The 24,957-nt window shown below is 47.3% G+C and overlaps 2 protein-coding genes across 3 annotated transcripts in view; both read left to right on the forward strand.

The window, feature by feature from the left end:
- TTLL1 (TTL family tubulin polyglutamylase complex subunit L1) overlaps window positions 1-685 on the forward strand; it is a 50,532-nt gene extending 49,847 nt beyond the window's left edge. The window contains exon 14 of the transcript XR_008664850.1: window positions 670-685. The gene's annotated coding sequence lies outside the window, so the exon portion shown is untranslated. The remainder of the gene's footprint in view (window positions 1-669) is intronic.
- A 5,375-nt stretch (window positions 686-6,060) lies between these two features.
- Window positions 6,061-24,957, forward strand: part of PACSIN2 (protein kinase C and casein kinase substrate in neurons 2) — a 138,312-nt gene continuing 119,415 nt past the window's right edge. The window contains exon 1 of one of the 2 annotated variants that reach the window (XM_055328639.1): window positions 6,061-6,153. The gene's annotated coding sequence lies outside the window, so the exon portion shown is untranslated. Of the gene's footprint in view, window positions 6,154-6,375; window positions 6,397-24,957 lie in introns of those variants that run through there. The other variant, XM_055328638.1, reaches the window with a different exon arrangement.

Below are 24,957 nucleotides of genomic sequence, written 5' to 3' on the forward strand. Positions count from 1 at the left end.
CGCAGGCCTCTCCTCCTTTCTTCTGATGCTACCGAATGACCAGGACCCAATTACACATTAACCAGAGTGGTGGTTCCTTGGTATCCTGCCCTCCACTGACGTTTCTTGTACTACTGCCGTGATGGGGGTATTCTGACACATAAAATCCTGGGCCCGGGACCATTCCACCAAGAAGTGCTCCACCCACCCCAGGTGAGGAGGTGTGGCCACCCCTGAGACAGAGACCTGGCCCCCACCTCCAGTGTTTCACAGATGGTGATTGAATGTGTCAAGGACAGACACACGGACACAGGTCCTCTGGTCACAGCTGGTCTGGGGGCCAGGAGGAGCCCTCGATGCCTCCCCACTGTCTTCAAGTTGCGTCTTTATCTGTAGCACTCTCCATGAATCTTACATGTGATCAATAGCAGCATTTTATGGGTGTGCTTTCATTTTATAATGTAATTATGGTATACACCTTCCTTTACAAGTTGACATTCATAATATCTGTTACAAAAGGGCAAAGTCACTTTTTTTTTTTGGAGGCACATTTTGAGACCAAAGTTTTTAAAAAAATTAGCTTGGGTGTCTAATTTCATTTTGTATCAAGGAAATCTGGAATCACAGAAGTAGTTGCATATGGTAATACTGTGAAACAAAATAAAACAAGATTTTGTTTTACAATTACAGGATGCCCTTTCATTTAGCTGATCCGGGAGCCCGCCAAGGGAAAGATGATACTTTGGATTCAGAGTGGAATCACTGTTGGCATCCAGAACTTTCTCATCCTCCTGAACTGTGGGAACTCAAAGAGGGAGTGTGGGAGTGAGTGGATATGTTCATCTGAGGGGAGGAAATACTTTACGATGTAGTACATAAAGTCTAGGCATTGTTAAGTCCTTCCTTCAAAGTTTCAAAAGGTTCACTTTCATGGATTGGTTTCCTTGTCACCTGTTCCATTTTGGTACGAATGGCGACACTGTAACCTTGAACCCTCTTCCCCCCAAAAGAAACCCACAAGCTTTGGCACTTAGAGAAGAATCCTTCAGGAATGGTGCTTTCAAGCCTTGGGAGGCATAAGAACCAGTTGAGGAACTTGTGGAGAATGGCTCCTGATGCAGGGTGTCCTGGAGACGCTCGCTTTGGGAGATGCTGTCCGGTTGGTGTGACCACATCCTGCTGACTTTGCGTGGGCCCAGGCTCCAGGCCTGAGTGTCCTGCCCAGCAGAGTTGTCGTAAGTGCAGCTGTGAACTTGATGGTATAATTGTACGAGAGCAGACGTGCACAGGCCAGAACGAAATGAAACAAAGCGAAGCAAGAAAGGCCAGGATAATTGCCTCCTAATCAATGACACATTTGCAAGGAATCCAGATCTTTCTACAACTTGGCAGGGAAGAGCTTCATTCTGAGGTAAATCCAGACATGTGCTCCTCTAGCCACAACAGTTAACGCTTTGGTGGCTCTAAAGTATTCATAGTTGGGGGATCCCTGGGTGGCTCAGCAGTTTAGTGCCTGCCTTCGGCTCGGGGTGTGATCCTGGAGTCCCGGGATCGAGTCCCACATCGGACTCCCTGCGTGGAGCCTGCTTCTCCCTCTGCCTGTGTCTCTGCTTCTCTCTCTCTGTGTGTCTCTCATGAATAAATAAAATCTTAAAAAATAAATAAATAAAAAATAAAGTATTCATAGTTGATACAGAGGACCTCTTGCATCTGGCTTATTTGATCACAGTTAAAATTTTTTATTTATTTATTTTTAGTATTTAATTTTTTTAGATTTATTTACTCAAGAGACACACAGGGAGAGAGGCAGAGACCTAGGCAGAGGGAGAAGCAGGCCCCCTGCGAGGAGTCTGATGTGGGACTTGACCCCCATCCCAGGACCCTGGGATCACAGCCCAAGCCAAAGGCAGACGCTCAACCACTGAGCCACCCAAGTGTCCCCACAGTTAAAAATTTTTTAATGATCAATATATCCTGAGGCACTCTTACAAAATGTGTGTGTGTGTGTGGGGGGAGTTCCTTAGAAACACTCAACAAACGATAACTATGCCAGGATCCATCCTAAGAGCAAGTATGGTCTCCTAAATCTTTGAGGTTTCCCTGAGCACTGGATTCTACGTTTATCCCTATTTTACAGTTGAGAAAACAGAGACCTGGAATGGCAAAGTAACCTGCCAACACCCATAGCTATTGGCTGCTCAGATGCCTTCCCCACCTTATTTCCCCTCGTGCCTGCCATGCTCTGGCCAAGCAGAACCCTCCTCTCTTCCTGGAGAGCAGGTTTTCTTGCCTCTAGGTCTTTCCTCGTTTCCGTTCACTTTGGCTCATTTAAATACCACTGCCTCCAATATTGTTGCCCTCCCCCTGGAGGGTTTGTGGTTCTTGAGGATCCCTGCTGGCCGTCCATGGGGAGGTCTCTTCTAGACTCTGTGTCTTTGCCCAGTCTTCTTAGGAGGAGAAGCAGGACCCAGGTCCATCCCTCCCTGAAATGCCAACTCCCCCGTCCCCTGCCCTCCATAATCTAAATACTGGTCTGTGGCAGATTTTGACTTTTCTTCCTGAACAAGGAACATATATGTGTAAGAAAGACTATTTTAGGGACACCTGGGTGGCTCAATGGTTGGGAGTCTGCCTTTGGCTCAGGGCGTGATCCCAAGATCCAGGATCGAGTTCCACATCGGGCTCCCTGCGTGGAGCCTGCTTCTCTCTCTGCCTATGTCTCTCATGAATAAATAAAATCTTTTTTTTAAGACTATTTTACCAGCAATACAGATGTATCTGGGTGTTTTTTTTTTAAGATTTTATTTATTTATTTGAGAGAGAGAGAGAGAGCATGAGCAGGTGGAGGGGCAGAGGGAGAAGGAGAAGCAGATTCCCAGCTGAGGAGTGAGCCTGATGTGGGGTGCAAGCAATCCCAGGACCCTGAGATCATGACCTGAGCCCAAGGCAGATGCTTAACCGACTGAGCCGCCCAGGTGCCCCTGGAGAATGTTTTCACCTCAACGAAAATGTTTTGACTTGGGCTGTTTATCCAGGTTGCTTAGTGGGGAAATGGCTGATAAAGGACTACCTGAGTCAGCCTTGGTCCCAGACCCCGGTAAGGCATGTTTTGTGGAGAGGAGGGAGCAAAATGGCAGTTGGCAAAGTGTGACCACATGTTAACTGCTGAGATACTGAGAGCTCATACCTGCTCTCCACGCTTTTGCTTTTTTTTTTGCAAAAAAAAAAAAAAAGCCCTGTGGGATGGGCTCTTTTATCACCCCCACCCACATCACAGATCAGGACAGAGAGAGAGGCAGATTGCTATAGTACCTGGGCCAGGGCCCTTCAGGGGGAAAGGGGCAGAGGCAGGATTGGGCTCCATGCCAGTCTGAATATCACTGAAGGAGGCTGGACACAATATTGTGAAATGTTTGTGGGGATCCAAGTTGGGATGATTACAGGTGGCAAAAGCGGAATTCTCTGGAAAAATACCCAGATAAGCTCCTGGGATGGAAAGCAACGGTGTCAAATTGCTAGGTGCAAGAAAATGAGAGAGGAATTTTGGTTTTGTCCTAATGTTAGGAGTGAATTGGATAGTTAGGGAGTCAGGGCCAGGGTCCCCAACAAGAAAATATAGAGTCAGGACAGCTAAGATAATACAGCTCTGACACCCTGCGCTGCAGCTTAGATGGGACCACACTCACATTCTGCTTTGCAGCCCTTGCAGAAATGACTTCTGCAAAATGTCCTAAAATAAGATAATTAACCACAAAAGCATTTGTCAATATCTTGGGCAGTGGGCAGTTAGGACCTAAGCATCCAGATGTCAGGAAAAAAAAAAGTGGACATTAACCTAATAGACAGATTCATGTCCAAAGCCCTGATGGGCATGACTCAGCACACACCTGATTGCTTAAGATAGTTCTGCAAAAGAGCTCATAAAACCCCCTAAACTTAGAACTCCTCTCGGGAGCAACCCTCTCAGGGGGCCCCCCTCTCTCCTTCTCTGGAAGTTTTATACTTTTGCTCAATAAAATTTGCATGGCTGCCCCCCACTCATTGTCTGCTCTACCTCTTCATTCTTCGAAGCAGGGAGACCAAGAGCCACAGGTGTAAAAGGGGACACAAATCCTTTCCTAAGAAGGAAAGAAAGAGACAAGAAAGGAGCCGATGTGCAGAGGCTGGAGTGCTGCCTGGGTCACATGGCAAAGAAGTGACTTTTGGGACTAGGATGCCAGAAAGGCTCAGGAGGTGTCTTGTTGCTGGGCAGTGCCAGGCTCGCTGCCTCCCGAGGTGCTCGGTCTGTGGGAACCTCCGCCAGCCTCACCAGTGCTTGGTGGGAAGGGGCATGTGTGTGGGCGCGCGCGTACCAGGAGAAGGGGATGGGGGCGAGTGTGTGGATTAACGAGTGTGTGGGGATGAGCAGGAGGCTGGAGGCTCAGGTGGCCGGCACCTGTCCAGGAACCTCTAACCACAATTGGATAGTATGCACAATCGGACAATTTAACATTTGTGTCCTGAGCTGCAGAACAGGATGTCAGGGCCGTATTATTTTAGCTGTCCTGACTCTGTAACATTTTCTTGCTGGGGACCCTGGCCCTGGCTCCCTAACTGTCCCACTAACTCCTAACATGAGGACAAAACCAAAGTTAACAAATTAGCAACGTTATTTCCCAAACAGTTTGGAAAGTGAAAAACCACTCTCTTTCTTCGTGGACTCTCGCAGTTCCTATCCACAGGTAGTAGAATCCTACAGTCCTCACCATGCTGCGTCCTCCTTTCCCTCTGACCACGGTAGTTTAAGCATTTTCCGGTATCGCTGCACTGTGCTCCTGACTACTCTCCAGGCAGGTGATGTGGAACCAGCATGGGCCTGGGTTGGAGGGACCTCGTAGGTTGGTTTGTTTCTTTATTTTAAGGACTTGATTTATTTATTCATGAAAGACACATAGAGGCAGAGACACAGGCAGAGGGAGAAGCAGGCTCCGTGCGGGGAGCCCCGTGCAGGACTCACCCAAAGACCCGGGAGAAGGCCCTGAGCTGAAGGCAGACGCTCACCCACTGAGCCCCCCGGGTGCCCCCCCACCCCGGACCTGGTTATTTATTTATTTATTTATTTATTTATTTATTTATTTATTTATTTTAGTCAGAGAGAGAGAGATAGAGAGAGAGAGAGAAGGAGGGGCAGAGACACAGGCAGAGGGAGAAGCAGGCTCCATGCAAACCGCTGCGCCACCCAGGGATCCCCCGGACCTGGTTTCTGATCCTCTGCCGTTTGCTCTCTTTACTCCAGCCACCCCCCCTCCCGCCCCCCTAGCTGCCCGGGCTCAGGCTCCAACTCCCCCCCCCCCTCCCGGGCACAGTCTTCTCATCACTTCCCAGAGGACGGCGGGAGGCAAGGCTTGGAAAGTGCTAAGGGCAGGGCTCCGCGAAAGTCAGCTATTTGTTTCACCCCTTATTCTCTCTGTAGAATGGGGCTAATACTTCATCAGTCAAGGTCTGGTAAGAATTAGAAGTAAAGTCCATTGTGCCGTGCCGGGCCCTCCTATGCCCTCCCTGGCGGCCCCGTCCACACACACTGTCTGCCCGGCTTAGAATAAGCGGCTCAAGAGGGATGGACGCTCGTGGCGGGAATCTAAGGAAGCCCTGTCGACATCGGCTTCCCGGAGTGCCCCCAGGAGAGGAAACTTTCAGAACGACTACTTCCCCAAAGTCCCGGTCAGGTGAAGTGCTGCCCTTCCGCGCTCCTGGCGCCTGGGTACCAGCAGAGCCGCCCGCCTCCGGGCCCACCGACCGAACGCCAGCCAAACACCGCCCGGGAGCGACCCGGGGACAGCGACCCCCCGCGCCGCATCGGGCGGTTAAGTAGGCACTCCCCCTTTGATGGACAGGAGGCACAGCCAATGGCGCTCGGGGGAGGGCCTTTCGCGCGCCGGGGGGCGGGCCGCCTCCGAAAGGCCTGGCCCAATCATGGGAGCCGAAGGGGCGGCGGGGCGGGGCCCGGCGCCCAGCAGCCAATGGGGCGAGCGCGGCGGGCGCGGCGGGGGCGGGGCGCTCGGGGCTGGCGGCAGCGGCGGCCGCGGCGGGGCGGGGCCGGGCGGAGGAGCGCGGCGGGAGCGAGGGCGGGAGCCGGAGACGCGGTCGCGGCCGGAGCGGGGTGCGCGGCGAGTCGGGAGGCGAGCGGCGGCCGAGGTGAGGGGCGCGCCGCGACGGTTGGGGCGGCGCGGGGGCCGAGCCCTGTCAGGCCGCCGCGCTCCGCGCCCGGTGGGGGGAAGCCTCTGCTGGCGGCAGCCTCTGCGGGCGGCGCGCGGACTTCCTGTCGCCGTGGGAGGGGGCGTGTCCGGGGCCGCCGGGGGGCGGGGGTCGCGGGGGGAGGAGGCGCGGGCGCGCTCCGGGGGCGGCTGCGGGAGCGGCGCGGGAGCAGCGGTGTGGCTGGTAAGCGCCGGCGGGCGGGCAGGGCCGGCTCCGGGGGGCGGCGGGGGCGGGCGGGGCACAGCCGCGGATGAGCCTGTTTGGGGCGCTTTGCCGGCCGCCCTCCATTTCCTTCCTCCCCTCGGTCGGCGCGTCCCTCCTGGCGCCCCGGGGGTCGGGGCGGCGAGGCCTTCCCGGCGAGCAGGTCCTAGGGCCGGGGGGACGCGCAGGAGAGCTGGGGCCGTCGGCCCGTGCCGCCCTCGGAGTTCCCCAGACTCCCTGATGCTTACAAACGCGGGCGCCTCCTCTCCTCTGGGGTTTCGGAGCCTGCCAGGGCACCGGAGGGGGTCCCGGGCTGGAGGGTAGCGATTGCCACTCCGTAATTTCAGTGCTTGGGGCTCCCCCCAGAGAAGGGAGAGTTTCGTTTCGGAGGGAGTTGGTCGGGAGAGCAAGTGCGCAGCGTCCTTGGGGCCCGCACAGCTGCAGCCCCGGAAGATGCTGCTCTCCGGTGGGGTGCCCAGGGAAAGATGGCCTTCAAGGTGGGGTGCGCGTAAGCACTTGTGGGTCTTCCCTCCTCTACTGCAGCTGCCCTCTGTGTTTTTGCGGTTAAGGGAGGGTAGGCTGCCCGGAATCTCCAGGGCTACTCATTACACTGTTTACCAAACACTCCCTGGCTATCCTGATGAAAATCAAGAGAACAGCTAAAAGAATTCAAACCTGAGCTGCTGACGGTGAGCTCACAGCTTCCTTCCCTCCTCTGCAGTTATATGCCGGAGGTTCTGTTTTAAACCTCCTGGGGCTGCCAGCCTGGAGCCCTGGGCGTGGAGACCAACCAGGTGGGCGCTGCTGAACGCCAGCCCTCCTGTTCTTGCCCCAGATGTTCTTACTCCATTTGATTCACAAGCCTGCTTGCAGCCTCCACGTACAGGCATTGAATAGGAGCCAGTGCAACTTGGGTTTCTCGTGATTCACACGGGAAACTCATCTGTGTGCATTTAAACTTAATTTGGAGCTTGGCAATCAGTCTCCTTGATGAGGTTATACTAGTTCAGATATGAGGCCACTACATCAAACACTTTTTTGCGGTGTGTGATTTTCTTGTGGCCATTGTCTTCAAGCTTTAAAGAAACTGACCGAAAAAAAAAAATAAAGAAACTGACCGGTAGGCTGCTGATATTTATTACTTGGGGAAGTAACATAACACAGAGGAGTAGGAGAGCGATTAAGTCTGCACTCTTGATTCACTTTTTGGGAGAAGAATAAAAACTCATTTCAATGGAAAGGGCATGCTCAGCTCATGCTGTTTGGGAACTGGAAGTTTATTACTTTTAGTTTCAAATACATGAGAGGTCATAATGTTTAAATAACCGTAAAGTATGCATATGTCAAATACAATGAGTTTTGGACATAGCCTGCCACGGGGAGATGAGCTTGTCTTTTCCTAGTCCTGGATGCCCAATGCAGATCTCTGACAGCCAGACCATTTCTCAGGTGGGAGCTGAGGGGCATTTGCTCTTTATCTTTTCATCTTCTTCTCTATTCACTTGAAAGTCTGCGTAGACTGGATTCCTGCTTCTGACAGGGTCATCTGTTGATTCCAGGATGTTATAGAATATCAAAAGATTTCAGTGATTCCTTAATAACAGTAATAGTGCGTTGTGTTTAGAGAATGGGTAGCATTTACCAAGTGCTTTCTGGCCACCCTCACCTGAACCTCCCAGCTGACTCGAGCCTGCCTTATCTGCCATCAGATTGTCATGGCCGCTTTGTGGAGGCCACCTTAGATTATGGGGGTAATGACTACATTCATGTGAGCTGTAGTGCTGGCTCAGTTTTTTTCCCCAATTAGGTTGTTTGGAACTGCAGAGGCATACCTGAGAGCAGTGCAGCAATGCCTCAGTTATGAAGTCAGTTTACATTCCACAGGTAGAGACCTTTCTTTATGGCCCTGGCAATGATCCTTCACATATCTGAAAGCATCTTAGTGGCTGAAACCTGACTCCTGATGGGTCCCAGTGGTGGTCTCTGGGATGGCTCTGTAGGAATTCCTTCAAATATTTAGTATTCAGATGATTATGTTCTGTCTGCTGACTGGAGACAGTCTTAAAAGAGGAATTCTCAAAGTATACTCAGAAATATTCTGTGCCATGCAACATTCTTGGCATATGTGTAGTTCCAAAGATAACTATTTGAAGGACAGTGGCCATCTAAGAGCACATGTGTTGGTAGTTTGATTAAAAGCATGTAAAACAAGTGTCTACTTTATGTATTATTGACTTCTTTTTGTTCCCATGATTGCACATTCGTTTGCTTAATAAAATAGCACCATGTAATCTCTTTTATTTTCTAGAATAAAATATTTTGTTTGTAATTTTTTAAAAAACATTTTATTCATTCATTCATGAGAGACACAGCAAGGCAGAGACACAGGCAGAGGGAGAAGCAGGCTCCCTATGGAGCCTAATGCGGGACTCGATCCCAGGACACCAGGATCACGACCTGAGCCAAAGGCAGATGCTCAACCACTGAGCCACCCAGGTGTCCCTGTTTGTAATTATTATTATTTGTAATTATTTTTAAAGACTTATTTATTTGAAAGAGAGCCTGTGCACATGTGTACAGGGCAGGGGGTAGGGTGGTAGGGAAGGGCAGAAAGAAAGGGGGCGGGGAGAGAATCCCAGCAGACTCGGTGCTGAGCGCTGCGTCTGATGCAGGGCTTGATCCCATGACCCTGAGATCATGACCTGAGCCCAAACCAAGAGTAAGACACTCAACCGACTGAGCCACCTCTTAATTTTTTAATTAAAAATTAATTAAAAATTAAAAATTAAAGCCTCTTAATTATTTTTAAAGATTTTCTTTAGCCCCCCTCCCCCTTCCCCTCCCCCTCCCTGGCTCCAAGTTTTGCCTCCCCAGGCAGGACTTGAATTTACAACCCTGAGACCGAGACCTAAGCTGAGATCAAGAATCAGACACTAGACCAACTGAGCCACCCAGGTCCCCCTTAAAGATTTTTTTTTTAAGATTTTATTTTTATTTATTTATTCATGAGAGACACAGAGCCAGAGACACAGGCAGAAGGAGAAACAGGCTCCCTGCAGGGAGTCTGATGCGGGACTTGATCCCAGGACCCTGGGGTCACACCCTGAGCTGGAGGCAGACGCTCCACTGCTGAGCCATCCAGGCATCCCAAAGGTTTTATTTTTAAGCCTTCACGCAATGTGGAGCTCAAACTCACAATTGCAAGATTAAGAGTCACATGCTCCACTGACTGAGCCAACCAGGTGCCCCGAAATCTTTATTTTTTAATTGAGATATATTTGACATATATTTGTGTGTATTTAATTTCATTAAGAAAATTCAATATCAGGGATCCCTGGGTGGCGCAGCGGTTTAGCACCTGCCTTTGGCCCAGGGCGCGATCCTGGAGACCTGGGATCGAATCCCACATCGGGCTCCCGGTGCATGGAGCCTGCTTCTCCCTCTGCCTATGTTTCTGCCCCTCTCTCTCTCTCTCTCTCTCTCTGTGACTATCATAAATAAATAAATAAAAAATTAAAAAAAAAGAAAAAAAAGAAAATTCAATATCAGAAAATCATTGGAGTGTTTCTTGGCTGCAGGCACTGAACTAGGTAGAGAGAAGGATACAGAAATGAAGAAAATGCCGTCTCCACCAGCAAAGACCTCAGCAAGAAGCCTTGAGAAAGCTGAGGGTAGAAACTTTGCTATGAGTTTAGCAACTGTATGTGTGGTGGCTTGTGTAACACACTCTGTGGCTGTTTGAGATTTGTGTGGTGCTTTTCCTCCCTAGAAATGTGGGATGGTGGGGTGGGAGGATTGTGGATGGAGATGAGCACTGGGCCTGCCTTTCCCTCACTAACCTCGAGGCCTAGGACAGTCACATATCTTAGGGTCTCAGTTCTTAGATTTGTAAGATGAGGGGTTGAGAGGTTCTTCACCTTTTGAGAATCTGATAAAAATTGTGGGCTCCTTCGCAGAAAGCACGCAGTTTCAGAGGCCTGGCCCAGATTGAAGATTCCAGGACTGCCTCATCTCTAAGCTCCCTCTCATCACTGATATTCTGTAATCCTATTTTCTCGGTCATCTTTGAGCTAATAATAATGATGACTTGTATTTATAGAGGACACATTCTAAAGCATTTTCACCTCTGGGTTTTTGTTGTTCTTAAAACGTCTGAGCAGCATGGGTGGCGATGGATATTCCTTCTTGTGATGATCAAAGGGGTACAGGCAGGGTGGCTACAACTCTGGTGGAATTACACAGCCAGAGGCTTGTCCTGGGACCAGAACTGGGGTACCTGATTGCCAGCTTGGGGTTTTTCCATTAGGTTTTGCTTCCTTGGTGGTGGTTGTTACGAGTTATGTTTGCCAGTGTAAATATCCCAGAATGTGTCACTTGTAGAGAAAACTATTTGCTCATCTGCTGAAAGGGCTGTTTTTTTGTCTGAATTTGGATCACTAAACACCTTCCTGCCTGATTGTCAAAAGGATACTTATTTTGTTTTTACCATATTTTTTTCTTACCATATTTTTCATAGGGACATATTTGTAGGAGTTATTTTTTTCTTACCATATTTTTCATAGGGACATATTTGTAGGAGTTAGGTGCTTTGAGCAGACTTGTTTAATGTTTATTGATTAAAGGATACATTGAAGTGATTACTTCTCAGTTGCTTAGCACTTGAAGCAGTTGTAAAATAAATGTTAAGTGAAAATTCCAAATGTTGGACTTTTCTATCCAAATGTGTACTTACAGATGAGACATCCCTTGCGGCCTGTGAGGCTCCTCTCTGGGCCTATAGTCTCTGGGTGGGTTTGAGAGTTGGATGTGGATTATGCCAATGACCATGACTATCCAAGAGTGGCTTCTTGTCACCTCTGGCCAGATTCTAAGTATTGTAGGGACTGATTTTTTTGTTTATTAAGAGAGCATAAGAGTCTCAGCTAGAGCTCATGTATGCAAAAGAACATGGAATTTTAAAGACTCACAGATGTTGGTGGTTTGTTACTGATGAATCATCATAGTAAAGGTGATTTGAATACTCATGGAAATATAGGATGGTGGTATACAGTAGGTATCACTCAATGTGGTGTGAATCTATGTCTGGTCCTGTCTTACTGTTATGTCTGGTACTATTATTCATTGTCCAGACATGGACAAAGGTATTTGTTCGTTTCACAATGCACTTCTGTAGGATACCTGCAAGAATGAGGCAGATATGCACGATCTCCCTGACATTGAACAGAAAGCTTGGTGCCATATGTCAGCTTCCTTAAATGCATTGCTCCCCAGCGGGAAGGATTGGTAGAGACTAAAAGCAGCAGTGAATTCTGAGCATTAAGCAGTTGAAAGTCACCAAAAAAATAGAAGCCTGGTCAGGAAATGAGGCTGTTGGAGGACAAGGCCCACAACGAAGGGTAAGCATCAGGTTGCTGCCACCTTGCTGGGATGGTGTCCAGTTTAACACGTGATCTGCCATAATGCCTTCTTCGTTAGCTCTGCTGGTATTTACAAGCCCTACTCTAACCAGGAAACTTGCATCCTTAGATTGGCTCTTCTCTTCCAGTAGCTTCCTGCCTGTGATTTAAATATCGGTAGAGTGGCAGAGCTGTCACTTGTGAACTCCATTAGGCTGCCAATGTTGAAGTGCCTGCTTTTTAATTTCACTCCTGAGGGGCAGCTCAGGTGGCTCAGTGGTTTAGAGCCACCTTTGGTCCAGGGAGTGATCCTGGGGCCCCGGGATCAAATCCCACTTCGGGCTCCCTGCATGGAGCCTGCTTTTCTCTCTGCCTGTGTCTCTGCCTGCCTCTCTCTCTCTCTCTCTCCCTCCCCGCCCCCCCTCTTATTCATGCGAGAGACAGAGAGAGGCAGACACACAGGCAGAGGGAGAAGTAGGCTCCTAGGGAGCCCGATGTGGGACTCAATCCCAGGACCCCGGGATGATGACCTGAGCCCAAGGCAGACACAACCACTCAGCCACTCATGTGTCTCAGGTAGCTCATTTTTATTTTATTATTTTATTATTTTTAAATTTTTAAAAAAGATTTTATTTATTCATGAGAGGCACAGGGAGAGAGGCTGAGACACAGGGAGAGGGAGAAGCAGGCTCCCTGCAGGGAGCCCAATGTGGGACGTCATCCCAGGTCTCCAGGATCACACCCCAGGCTGAAGGCGGTGCTAAACTGCTGAGCCACCCAAGCTGCCCTCAGGTAGCTCATTTAACAAGGATCACTGGAGGTGCCCCTGGAGGCTCCAAGATTGACGTCAAAGTTTCCAGGAAGCAGTGGCTGCATTGGAGCAGTGGCTCCAATGAGAGGGCTTCCAGAGGGATTGGCAGCAGTCTTGCCTTAGTTTCTTTGCCTGCATTTACATTTTTCATTGATAATGCAGTGGCTCCTGGGTTCTGCTGCCTTTCCCTCATGGTTTTTGCTCACATATCACATATCCATGAAGTCAGTAGGTAACTTTCACCACTGGTTCCTGCAGAAGGTCATGTTGCAGTAAGGTATAGGAGGTAACATGGTTTCAGAGTCACACAGCCTCAGTTTGAGTTCAGCTCTACCAGGAGATAACTGGGTGGCCTTCCTTTTTTTTTTTTCTTTTTAAGATTTTATTTGTTTATTCATAAGAGACAACAGAGAAGGAGGCAGAGACAAGAGACACAGAAGGAGAAGCAGGTTCCCTGAAGGGAGTGTGATGTGGGACTTAATCCCAGGACCCTGGGATCATGCCCTGAGCCAAAGGCAGATGCTCAACCAGTGAGCCACCCAGGTGCCCCCTAGGTGGCCTTCCCTAAGCACATGCTTTAACGTCTTCAGAACCGGGATACTGACAGCCCCTTCCTCATACGACTGAGGGAGAGCGGTATGGGGTATTGGACCTTGAGAGGTCAGCTCCTGTGCCAGGCCCATATTGCTGGCTCAGTAACTTTGGTATTGCTCAAAGTACAATGTCTACTTAAGTGAATTTGCTAATTAAGTAAAATGCACTGTTAAAGTGCTTCATTTGATGTGATGTTATCCAGTTCTGTTGAAAATCCTCCTACCATGTGTTCTTCAGCCAAAGTATATTCAATCTATTTGGACCTTTCTTTGGTGACTCAGGGTCGTAGGGATGATGTCGGGGTTGTTGATGTGGGTGAGGCCTCTGGCCCTCCTTGGGATACCTCCCATCCTGGCACTTGCCAGGCCTGGTCCCTCCCCTGTCTTCTCACCACCCCTCTGCTTCTGCTTGCTTCTGCCTGCTTCTGCCCTTTCTGGTGGGTTGAGGGCCTGAGGGTGATCCTATTGTCTTTGGGTTGTGAGGAGCGACCCAGCTTCACCAAAGCCTTGCTCCTTCTGGGTTGGTGATTCTGTGCCTGAGTTGAATGTTCTAGGTTATAGAAATCTTGAACCTGGGATGACAGGCTGATACTGTGACTGGAGGCATGTGGTGAGGGTGATGATGGCTCATGCTGAGTGATGAAAAATATCAAGACTTGAGAAAGCAAGTTGTTAAGGTGTATATAGACTCCTCATCTGTGTAAAATATTTAAATATATACAGCAATAGTAGTTAAAGTTGCAGAAACTAATGGAAAGTTTCTTTGTTTCCCAGACTGTACCATTACTCTTTTACTTTTAGAATTACTATTTAAGTAATAACTTGATTTCATAATGAAAATAAGTATATAGATATATAAACCGCTTGGTTGTATAGGCATTTGCAGTTTACCAGAACTTTCCCATAGCTTGCATTTTGTTTCCAGAGCATCCGTGTTGGTTGGCTTCCCTCCTCTTTATTCAGAGGAGAAAAAGACGGAGGCCTGGAGGGTTGGTGGTTTTGCCTCAGGTGAACTGACCACGACCCCACACAGGCCTCCACCCTAATTTGGGCTCCCAGGCTAGGTATGGGGCCTCTGATGGGGCCTGCAGGCGGTCTTTAATATATAGAATAAACTGTGCTTAGTGTTTGGAAGTTTCCTATTCAGTTGAATGAAATTTTATTATAAAGTGATGCCCAAACCATAGTTTGTGAACATTTTCATATTTTAAACTGTTTGTGTTCCATTGTACCCAATTATGTTGTCGCCAACTGAGCCTGCCAAGTCTGTGTGAGTTGTGGTCTTCAGAGGAACCACAGAGCAGGCTGTGCTCCCTGCACAGACCTCCAAGCCCGCTATTAGTGGGTTTTGTAGCTGACTGGTTGCTGGAGGATAGAGCTGCCTTGCCTGGGTGCTATTTAGCTTGGACATGACAGTGTTTTAATTAAGCAATTGTGATGTCTGCACCAGCAGCATCAGCTAAGGAGTCTGGCCAGGTGCCAGTGAGGAGGCCTGTAACAGTGGGGGTTGGTCAGGGGTGGGGGGTCACTATCTGGGACAGGCGTCTAGGTTCTAGGATTTCTGAGGGATCGAACAAGAAGCTTTACATTCCTACTCATTCTTGCAATAAGATAGTGTTAACTCGGGATCCCTGGGTGGCGCAGCGGTTTGGCGCCTGCCTTTGGCCCAGGGCGTGATCCTGGAGACCCGGGATCGAATCCCACATCGGGCTCCCGGTGCATGGAGCCTGCTTCTCCATCTGCCTATGTCTCTGCCTCTCTCTCTTTCTCTCTCTGTGACTATCATAAAAAAAAAAAAAAAAAAAAAAAAAAGATAGTGTTAACTCTGTTTTACACATAAGCAAGTCAGAGCTCTGAGAGATAAAGTGATCTTCACAGGGTCACCGTCAGAGCTGGCCTTCAGCCTGACTCTGAAGCCACATTCTTTTTTTTTTTTTTTTTTAATTTTTTTAGTTATTTATGATAGAGAGAGGCAGAGACATAGGCAGAGGGAGAAGCAGGCTCCATGCACCGGGAGCCCGACATGGGATTCGATCCCGGGTCTCCAGGATCGTGCCCCAGGCCAAAGGCAGGCGCCAAACCGCTGTGCCACCCAGGGATCCCTCTTTTTTTTTTTTTTAAAGTAAGCTCTAGGCCCAACCTGGGGCTTGAACTCACAACCCGAAGATCAAGCGATGTGCACCTAATCAGTCGAGCCAGCCGGGTACCCCTGAAGCCACACTCTTGTCAGTTATCTTGCTGCCTTGAATAAGTGGATTCTGGGTCACTCGCCCTTGTATGAAAATACATTTTTTTAAACGTTAATCTTCCTCACCTCTCAGAAACAGAAGAGACAAGTTAAGTGGTCTTTTGTTTTAAGATAATACCTGCCACTAACTTGGTTAAGATAACCTGAAAGTTGATAGCAATTTACCCAGGAGGGAGAGGAGGGCAGAAAAAAGGAGCTACTTCTCAACAGCCCAGCTGCTTGGTGTGTGATCAGCATGGTGGCCATCATCCACCTGTCCACGGTCTTTGCGTCTTCTATCTACCTGTCCACCTGCTGCCCCTGTCCTGCTCCCGACTGGTGAGAGGGGGAAGCAGCATGCTTGGGAATTCCAGAGCTCCTGGCTTAGGTGCACTCTTTCCTTACCTTCCACTGGCTGTATTTTGAAAGGTGTCATATGCTGTTCAGAAGCAGCGAGTTGAAGGAGAATAAATTACATTTCTGTAGAGCATTCATTTTGCACTATGAAAAATTGTGAAAGATCTTCACATTTTGTTGACATTGTGATATCAAATGAAGATTAGTTGAGGTAAATTATAAATTAGAGCAGAGGGTGGTTTTTATGCTTGTGATAATTATCAAAAGGCTTTTTCCTCCCATTCTTTTATTAATTTTATTATTATCATTATTCTTTTATTTTTATTTTTTTTAACTTTATTTTTTTAAATTTTTATTTATTTATGATAGAGAGAGAGAGAGAGAGAGAGAGAGAGAGAGAGAGAGAGAGGCAGAGACACAGGCAGAGGGAGAAGCAGGCTCCATGCACCGGGAGCCCGACGTGGGACTCGATCCCGGGTCTCCAGGATCACGCCCTGGGCCAAAGGCAGGCGCCAAACCGCTGCGCCACCCAGGGATCCCCCTATTAGTTCTTTTAAATATTGACGGTGCAATATAGAAAATAGGATTTTCTGAATAAAGAACTCTTTGTGTTTTACCTTGCACATGCGTAGAGATTTTTAATGTACCTTAGGTGGAGTAGCTGTCACCTACGAGCTGCCTGCTTTGTTCCAGGCTTCGGTGCATTGCCTCTGTCTACCTCTGAGGTTACTGGTTTGAACCCAAGGACACTGCAGGTAGTGAGACCATGTGCCAAGTCCAAGGGCATTCAGGTTGTCAATAGAAGAGCAGCTCTGAAGCCTGCATCAACCACACACCTCTCTCACTAATCTTTTGCTGTTCGGATTTTGTATTCAGACCCACTTAAATATTTTATAAGGTATTTTCTGTTTTTTGTTTTGTTTTGTTTTGTTTTTTACTGTTGTCTTTAATAAGACTTTTAATGATTGCATAATCCTGTGGATGTAATGGGATTAAACCATTTTCCAAATGCTGGCTGTTTTAGGTAATTTCCAACTTTTTTGCTATTGTAGATGAGTCTGTAGTTTGCAACTTCATTTTCCTTTTTTCATTTATGTGATTAGTTCCTGGGAATAAATTCTCAGAAATAGAAATCCTGGATTAAAGGGTATGAACATTTTAGAGTGTTTTGAATACCTCCTCTGTTGCTTGTGGGTTTATTTTTCTGATGTTTATAGGTGAAAGTATTGAAAGATTCTTTCTCTTTAAGATGCCTTGGCCTCTAGAACTTCCAAGTATCTGTGAGATAAGAAACTTTCATGAGGTTTTTCTCAAATGAGTCACATTTCCTTTCTAGGTTTCTGGATATCATTTTACTTGACTTAGATGCTCTCCTTTCATAAGCAAGAAACAGGCTTTGAAAAAGCCTTACTACTGTATTTATAATCACCTGAGCTCATGTTCTACATTCCCAAGGTTATAAATGTGGTTGCATCCCTTCCTCAATCTAGCCATCCTGATACTTGGAACCACAGCATCTCTTTGAACTTTTTTCTTTTCCTCATTTACATATTGTATATCAGGAAGGACACTGTTGGGATGCCTGGGTGGCTCAGCCTTTGGATCAGGGCGTGATCCCAGGATCCAGGATTGAGTCCCACATCCATCATGGAGATCCCCGCAGGGAGCCTGCTTCTCCCTCTGCCTGTGTCTCTGCCTCTCTCTCTCTCTCTCTCTCTCTCTCTCTCTCTGTCTCTCATGAATAAATAAATAAATCTTAAAAAAAAAAAAAAAGGAAGGACACTGCCAGGTTGTTGCCGCCAGAGTCACTGGTGTGGCAGGACAGCCTGGGGATCAAGGGATCCTGCAGATTTTGCCTTGTGTAACAGCTTCTAGAAGCCCTGTTAGAGACCAACATCTCAGAGAACGTACTAGGAGGTTTATAGCATTGGTGCTTATTATTCTTCTTGTTTTTGTGTTTGTTTTTCTGTTGGGAAGCTTTGCTTTGTCCTTCACTCTTCTTCATGGTGTCCCTTCAGCACGGGCTGGCTCCCACTTTCTCATCAGCCACTGTCCCTTTGGTATCTACCCTCAGATTGAGCAGAGTCCTGTTTTCCTGGTGGCTCCTTTTCCAGGGTCCGCAAAAGAAAACATGCTTATGAGGGATGAGGAGGGGCTCAGGTGGGGAGCAGTGCTGGGCCTCCAGGCCTCCTCCTCTGCCTTGGACTCCCGCTGTGCCCCCAACACATCCTCCTATCAGCTGGGCTTCAGTTAGGCCCAGCCTGCTTCCTTTTAGCCCTCTGGTCTGTGGGGCTGTGTGGGGGGGACGACAAAGACTTTTTTCTTGGTTCCTCTTATCCTAGTTAAGAAAGGCTGACATCCACAACAAAACAGAAGACATTACTACATGCTAAGGTAGAAATAAGAGGAAATGATCACAAACAACACAGAAGCGTGATGGGAGTGTTGCCTCTTAGACAACACTCGAGTGGGTTTTTGCTGCTGGCACTGCATGGAAGCCTGACTGCGTTCGCTCTGCTAGATGCGATTCCTGCTGCCCCTCCCCACCCACGTTTCTTCTGTCAGTAAACCCAAATTTTAGAGTCATGCTTTGCTCTGTGCTTGGCAGCCTGTGTTTGTATCACAGGTATGGAAATCGTACTTTGCCCTGGTTTCCACAGATGCCTAAATATGCCTAAGTTGGCTGTTGCCTTGGCAACTGGCTGAGCCTTTGGTGGAGTTTGGTGAAGGCTCTGGCATCCTTGCAGCTTCTCAGCCAAGCTGGATGGTAACCACCAAGCCCTAGAGGCACATGCTCTTAGCTTCCTTTTCTCTTTTCCCACACTTCCTGTCTTATTTCCTGAGAAATGTCTGCTTGGCTGCCCTGACTGGGTACGTGGCATGTGGGGGACTGATTAACTTCAGGACAGGCCCTTTGATAACTGACCATGAGGCGATTCCTTAGCAGTCTTTCAAGCATCATTCTGGGTTCAACAGGGTGCAGGTTGCTGCCCCATCTGAACTCGTTTTTTGCTTAATTATTACCATAATGATGTTTAAAAATGTAATATTTATGGAGGCTTATTTTGTGGCAGGTGCCCCACTTTTCATTGCACGATTTCACTTATCCTTATGACAACTTGGTTTGACAGGTGGAAGGTGGGCTTAGGTTAAGTGGCCAGCCTCCTAGCTAGGCCTTGGGGTCTGTGTGTTCCATCAGTGAGCAGCTTGGGGTTGTGGAATTCAGCAAGCTAGGCCTGAGGGCATCATCAGTAATGCCAACAGAAAGTTAAGTGTGCCCATTTTGTCCTGGACACCTCCCTTCTCTGATTGGTTCCCTTAGCAGTCAGAAATGTAATCTTTGTCTGACTGTCACATCAAATTGCCTTGCTCAAGGATGGAAACGTGATTGGAGCCTAGTTTCAGGCCCTCACATGGTAGCCATTGTAGACACTTGGAGTTACCAAATATATATGTATTTACTGTTAGCAGAATTGCATAACCTCATCCTGGGTCCCAAACAATTGCCTCGTAAATGGCATTCAAAGTGCACATTATTTTAAAAAAATGAAATGCACACTATTTAGTACTAGGCTTAAAGGAGGAGGAGATTTAGGGCACTCCGGTGGCTCAGATGGTTAAGTGTCTGCCTTCAGCTCAGGTCATGATCTCCGGGTCCTGGGATGGAGCCCCGCATTGGGGCTTCCAGCTCAGCGAGGAATCTCCCTCTCCCTCCTCTGCCTCTCTCCCTGCTCATGCGTGTGTGCGCTCGCTCTCTCTCTCTCTCTCTCTCTCTTTTACTCTCTGTATCAAATGAGTAAATAAAATCTTTAAAAACAAGAAAAGAGACTTATAGGCACAGTTTTTCCCACATCAGACAGTTGTTTTCTTGTTTTAATTTTTAAGGCCCTGCCCAGTGGACAGAGTAAGTTGCTTTTAAAGTTTGTATCCTCTGTAGAGGGTGGAATGAAATAGCATCTGTGATCTTGACTCAGCCCCTGACATAACAATCATTATTCTGACTGGAAGTTTGCAAGCTGCCATCCTCCTGGCATCAACAGCTGCTAGTTCTTTAAATATTTACATTTAATAACTTTATAGCTCTGCTTCCTTCTCAGGCTTGCCACAACTTCATGCCAAACACAGAACTGTACCTTTAGGGTTATTCTGAAACATGGCTGCATGCCAGGGTTAGGTTTCTCTGCAGCCAGCTCACATCATGGAGGAGCAGTTGGACGGGGCTCTGCTTGTGCTAACTCAACATTGCAGTGTCCAGTTATTATTCCTTGTTAGTTGGAGCAGGAGCAGCCCTGAGGCTGGGAGAGGGAAGTTATCCCCTTGTCTATGCACCTAAGGGATGACTGTTGGAAGTCAGGTCCTGAGGGAGTTGGGGAGGCATTCTAAATAGTTGCTGGTCTAGGGCAGCCCTGGTGGCTCAGCGGTTTAAGCGCCACCTTCAGTCCGGGGCGTGATCCTGGAGACCCGGGATCAAGTCCCACATCAGGCTCCCGGCATGGAGCCTGCTTCTCCCTCTGCCTGTGTCTCTCTCTCTCTGTGTGTCTCTCATGAATAAAATAAATGAATGAATGAATGAATGAATAGTTTCTGGTCCAAAGGGGTGAGGCAGGGTTGGAAGACTCCAGATGTGAAGTCCAATAACATGGAGGTTAGGGAAGTGGTAGGGGTGCAGGGAGGTGGGGGTGGCTGATGAGAGAATATATAGGATTTTTGAGTTGGGGAGGCAGCTGTGTGGCTTCTCTCAATGGTTGGGGGCAGATGTTCAGGGGCTGCAGTGGACCCACAGACCTTCCACATGTGTATCAGTATTGTCCTATACTGGGTCCATGGGACTTCTCCCTGGGGCCTTCTTCCAATGTGACTCTCCCCACAGGGTGAGGAATCTGAAAGACCAAGGGTTGTGCCTACCTGGAACCTGTGCTTCTCCTTCCAGATCATGCATGGACATAGAGATCCTGGAGTTCCCCCGAGACCCACTTATAAGAACCGTGTGGGCCTCTTCCCTGGCTGGGTCCTACTGAGGGCGGACTGTGCCTCTGAGTATACACGCTTAAAGCTGAGAGGTGGCCAAATGATTGTTGTGTACCGGTAGTGTATGCGTGGAAGGAGCTGGGGTGTGTTGGCTGGAGTGTTCCATGATTGCATGTGGGGGTCTTGTGGTACAGGGCACTGCTCTGGATTCATTGTATATTTGGTTTCTTGAAATACAGAATCCATGCTTATTTATTGAGTGTGCTTGGCCCTGTCATCTCTGTTGCTCTTGTCACCCTGCAGAGCTGGGAGAGATCCCTCCGTGTTTGACAGCTGGGGTTGGGAGAGGTGGGTTCCAGAGGTTCAGCTGTTCTTGCCACTAAACCAGTCACAGATGGTAAGGATCACTTGTGTTCCATTTTATCTAAGATCTTTTAGGGTTTGACAAGTTGAGATCTTTTGGATTTTGTTAGCATTCTGGCACAGCATCAGAAGATTCCAGCCTATATTGTGGTCTTTTTTAGAGGTCTTATTTTATTTCCACTTTAGTTCAATGGACTTTAGCCTGGAAGATTCCCAGTGAGCAGTTTTAATGTTGACATAAAAAACTTTTCCTTGCAGCAAAACACAGATACTCTGGCTTTGGGGTAAATAGTTCTTCTAGAAACAAGGCATTTCACTTCTTCAGCAGCCAGGCAGTGCTCTAGGAAACTTTTAGGGCACATACTACTACTTTTTTTTTTTTAAGATTTTATTTATTTATTCATAAGAGATACAGAGAGGGAAGCAGAGACATAGGGAGAGGAAGAAGCAGGCTCCCTGTGGGGAGCCTGATGTGGGACTTGATTCTAGGACTCCGGGATCACACCGTGAGCCAAAGGCGGATGCTCAACCACTGAGCCACTCAGGTGGGGCACCCACTTCTTGTGTCTTCTTGTCCTCTGGGAGGGGAGGACACAGTGTCTTGTGTCACTGCTCCAGTGACAGTGTCCCACTGTACACATGACTTTTGCCAGTGCTGCTGGAGCTGGGTAATTCCCCTCCAGGGGCAACTGCTAGGTTGAAGATGGAAATGAACCTGGGAACTACCTGAGGATTGTTCAGCCTTCCGTGTCCCTAGCTCAGTGGGTCACAAAAGCTGGTCTGAAGTAGTGTTGTCACCAACATGAGAAAAAGGACTGTGTTTTGTTTTTATTTTATTTTATTTTATTATTTTATTTATTTATTTATTTATTTATTTATTTATTTATTTATTTATTTATTTATTTATTTATTTATTTTTCATTTATGATAGTCACACAGAGAGAGAGAGGCAGAGACACAGGCAGAGGGAGAAGCAGGCTCCATTCACCAGGAGCCCGACGTGGGATTCGATCCTGGGTCTCCAGGATCGCGCCCTGGGCCAAAGCCAGGCGCTAAACTGCTGCGCCACCCAGGGATCCTGGACTGTGTTATTTTTATATGTTAAGATTAGCAATTACCTTTTCTTGGGAAGGGCTCTCTTTTAGCAGAAAATTATGGCCATTCTATCTTTTAGTTTTATTTATTTATTTTTAAAAAAGATTTATTTATTTATTTATGATATACATAGAAAGAGAGGCAGAGACAGGAGGAGGGAGAAGCAGGCTCCATTCCAGGAGCCCGACGTGGGACTCGATCCTGGGACTCCAGGATCGTGCCCTGGGCCAAAGGCAGGCGCCAAACCGCTGCACCACCCAGGGATCACTTATTTATTTATTTAAGAGAGAGAGAGTACAAGGGGACAGAGCAGCAGGCAGAGGCAGAGGGAGAAACAGGCTCCCTGAGAAAACAGGCTCGCTGAGCAGGGGAGCCCAACGCAGAGCTCTATCTCAGGACCCTGGGATCATGACTTGAGCTGAAGGCAGATGCTTAACTGGCTGAGCCACCCAGGTGCCCCAAACTGGTAGTTTTAAAAGAGTATTCTTATTTGACAAAATAAAAAGTAAGCAGCTTTATGTTATTCTCCTCCCAAATTTTATTCTCTTTAATTTTAAATAGGCTCCATGCCCAGCATGGGGCTTGAACTTACGATTCTGAGATCAAGAGTCTCATTCTCTACCCACTGACCCATCCAGATGTCCCTATTCCTCCTAAATTCTAAATAGTTTTATTGAGTACAATTAACAAGTAGAAAGTTGGATATGATTAAAATTTATAGTTTGATAGATTTTGAAATGTGATTATACCTGTTAATACACTATCATCAAGATATTGAACCTATCCATCACCCTCAAAAGTGTTCCTGAGCTACTTTAGTCGTTTGCATCTGCCCCTCTCCACTCCTAGGCACTTGTTGGTCTGCTTTCCATTCGTATTTTCTAGAGTTTTACAGAAATGGAATCCTATACTATGTACTTGTTTAAGTCTGGTTTCTCTCAGCAGAATTATTTTGGGATTCACCTATGTTGTAGCATCTATTAGTATTTCATTCTTTTTCATCTAGTGTGTTATTTTGCCACAGTTTGCTCATTCACCTGTTGATGGACATTAGGGCTATATGGGGTTTTGGCCTATTACAAGTAGAGCTGCAGTGAGCATTTATGTATAAGTCTTTGTATGTCCATAAGCTGTCGTTTCTCTTGGGTAAATACTAGAGTGGAATGGGTGAATGGTATGGTAATGTTTAACTTCTTAAAACACTGCCAAGCTGTTTTGTGTTTCTAAAGTGCCACACCATGTCACACACAGCTGTGTGTGAGAGTTCCAGTTCCTGCATGTCCTCACCAATCCTTGCTATAGTCTGTCTTTAATTGTTGCCATTCTGGTAGGTCTGTAGTGGTGTCTCATTGTGGTTTTAATTTGCATTTCCCTAATGACTAATAATATTGGCCACCTTTTCATATTTACCTAGTGCTCACTTTGGCAGCACATATACAGATCATTTTCCCGTTTAAAAAAGTTGGTTTGCTTATTTTATTACTTATTTTTTTTTTTTTTTTTTAATAATGATGACACTCTTAGTCTTTTTTTTTTTAATTTATTTATGATAGGCACACAGTGAGAGAGAGAGAGAGAGGCAGAGACACAGGCAGAGGGAGAAGCAGGCTCCATGCACCGGGAGCCTGACGTGGGATTCGATCCCGGGTCTCCAGGATCGCGCCCTGGGCCAAAGGCAGGCGCTAAACCGCTGCGCCACCCAGGGATCCCTTATTACTTATTTTTGAGATTTTTTTTGTTCTGGATACAAGTCCTTTATCAAATACCTGATTTGTGAATATTTTCTCCTGGTGTGTAGCTTGTCTTTTCAGCCTCTTTTTTTATTTAATTTTTAAAAAAAATTTTACTTATCTATTCATGAGAAACGAAGAGGCAGAGACATAGGCAGAGGGAGAAGCAGGCTCCCTGTGGGCATCTCGATGCGGGACTTGATTCCAGGACCCCAGGATCATGACTGGAGCTGTAGGGAGATGCTCAACCGCTGAGCCACCCAGGTGCCCCTCTTTTCATTTGGTTAACAAGTGTTTTTTGAAGAGCAGAAATTGAAACAATTTGATGAAGTCTCTTCTATGTTTTTTTTTTTTTTTTTTGCGGGGGGGGTGGGTTTCATGTCATAGTTAAAAATCTTTGCCTAATCCAGGGTCAGACACAGAGAGAGACAGAGACACAGGCAGAAGGAGAACCAGGCTCCCTGTGGGGAGCCCAATGCAGACTCGATCCCAGGACCCCGGAATCACACCCTGAGCCAAAGGCAGATGCTCTACTGCTGAGCCACCCAGGTACCCCTCACACATATTTTCTTATATCTTACGTAGAATCTTTATAGTTTTAGGTTTTACATTTAGGTCTTTGATCCATCTAGAGTTATTTTTTGTGTATGGTATAAGGTATGGAATGTTGTTTATATTTTCACATGTGGATAGATATCCAATTGTTTTAGCACTGGTTTTTAAAAAGTCCCCCAAATTTTGGAGGAAATTTTTAGTGAAATCCAAAGGTCTAGGAATTGTGGTTCTAGGCACACAGATCTCCTCCCTTTTGTAACTGCTTACTAGTTATCAGCTTTATGCAGTCTTGCTTTTCTTCATTTCACTTGTGACTTAAACCCCTTGACAGCAGAGGCCCTCTCACTGGGTCAGGTGTGAGAGGGGCTGGGGGAAGTGTGCTGGGGTCTCCTGTGATCTCTTCCTCTATTCTGGGTTTTCCAGAGCTCTGGTTACAGAGCCTTTAAGG

Source organism: Nyctereutes procyonoides, unplaced genomic scaffold, assembly GCF_905146905.1.
Source record: "Nyctereutes procyonoides isolate TBG_1078 unplaced genomic scaffold, NYPRO_anot_genome, whole genome shotgun sequence".
In the NCBI taxonomy this organism is placed as follows: Eukaryota; Metazoa; Chordata; class Mammalia; order Carnivora; family Canidae; genus Nyctereutes; species Nyctereutes procyonoides.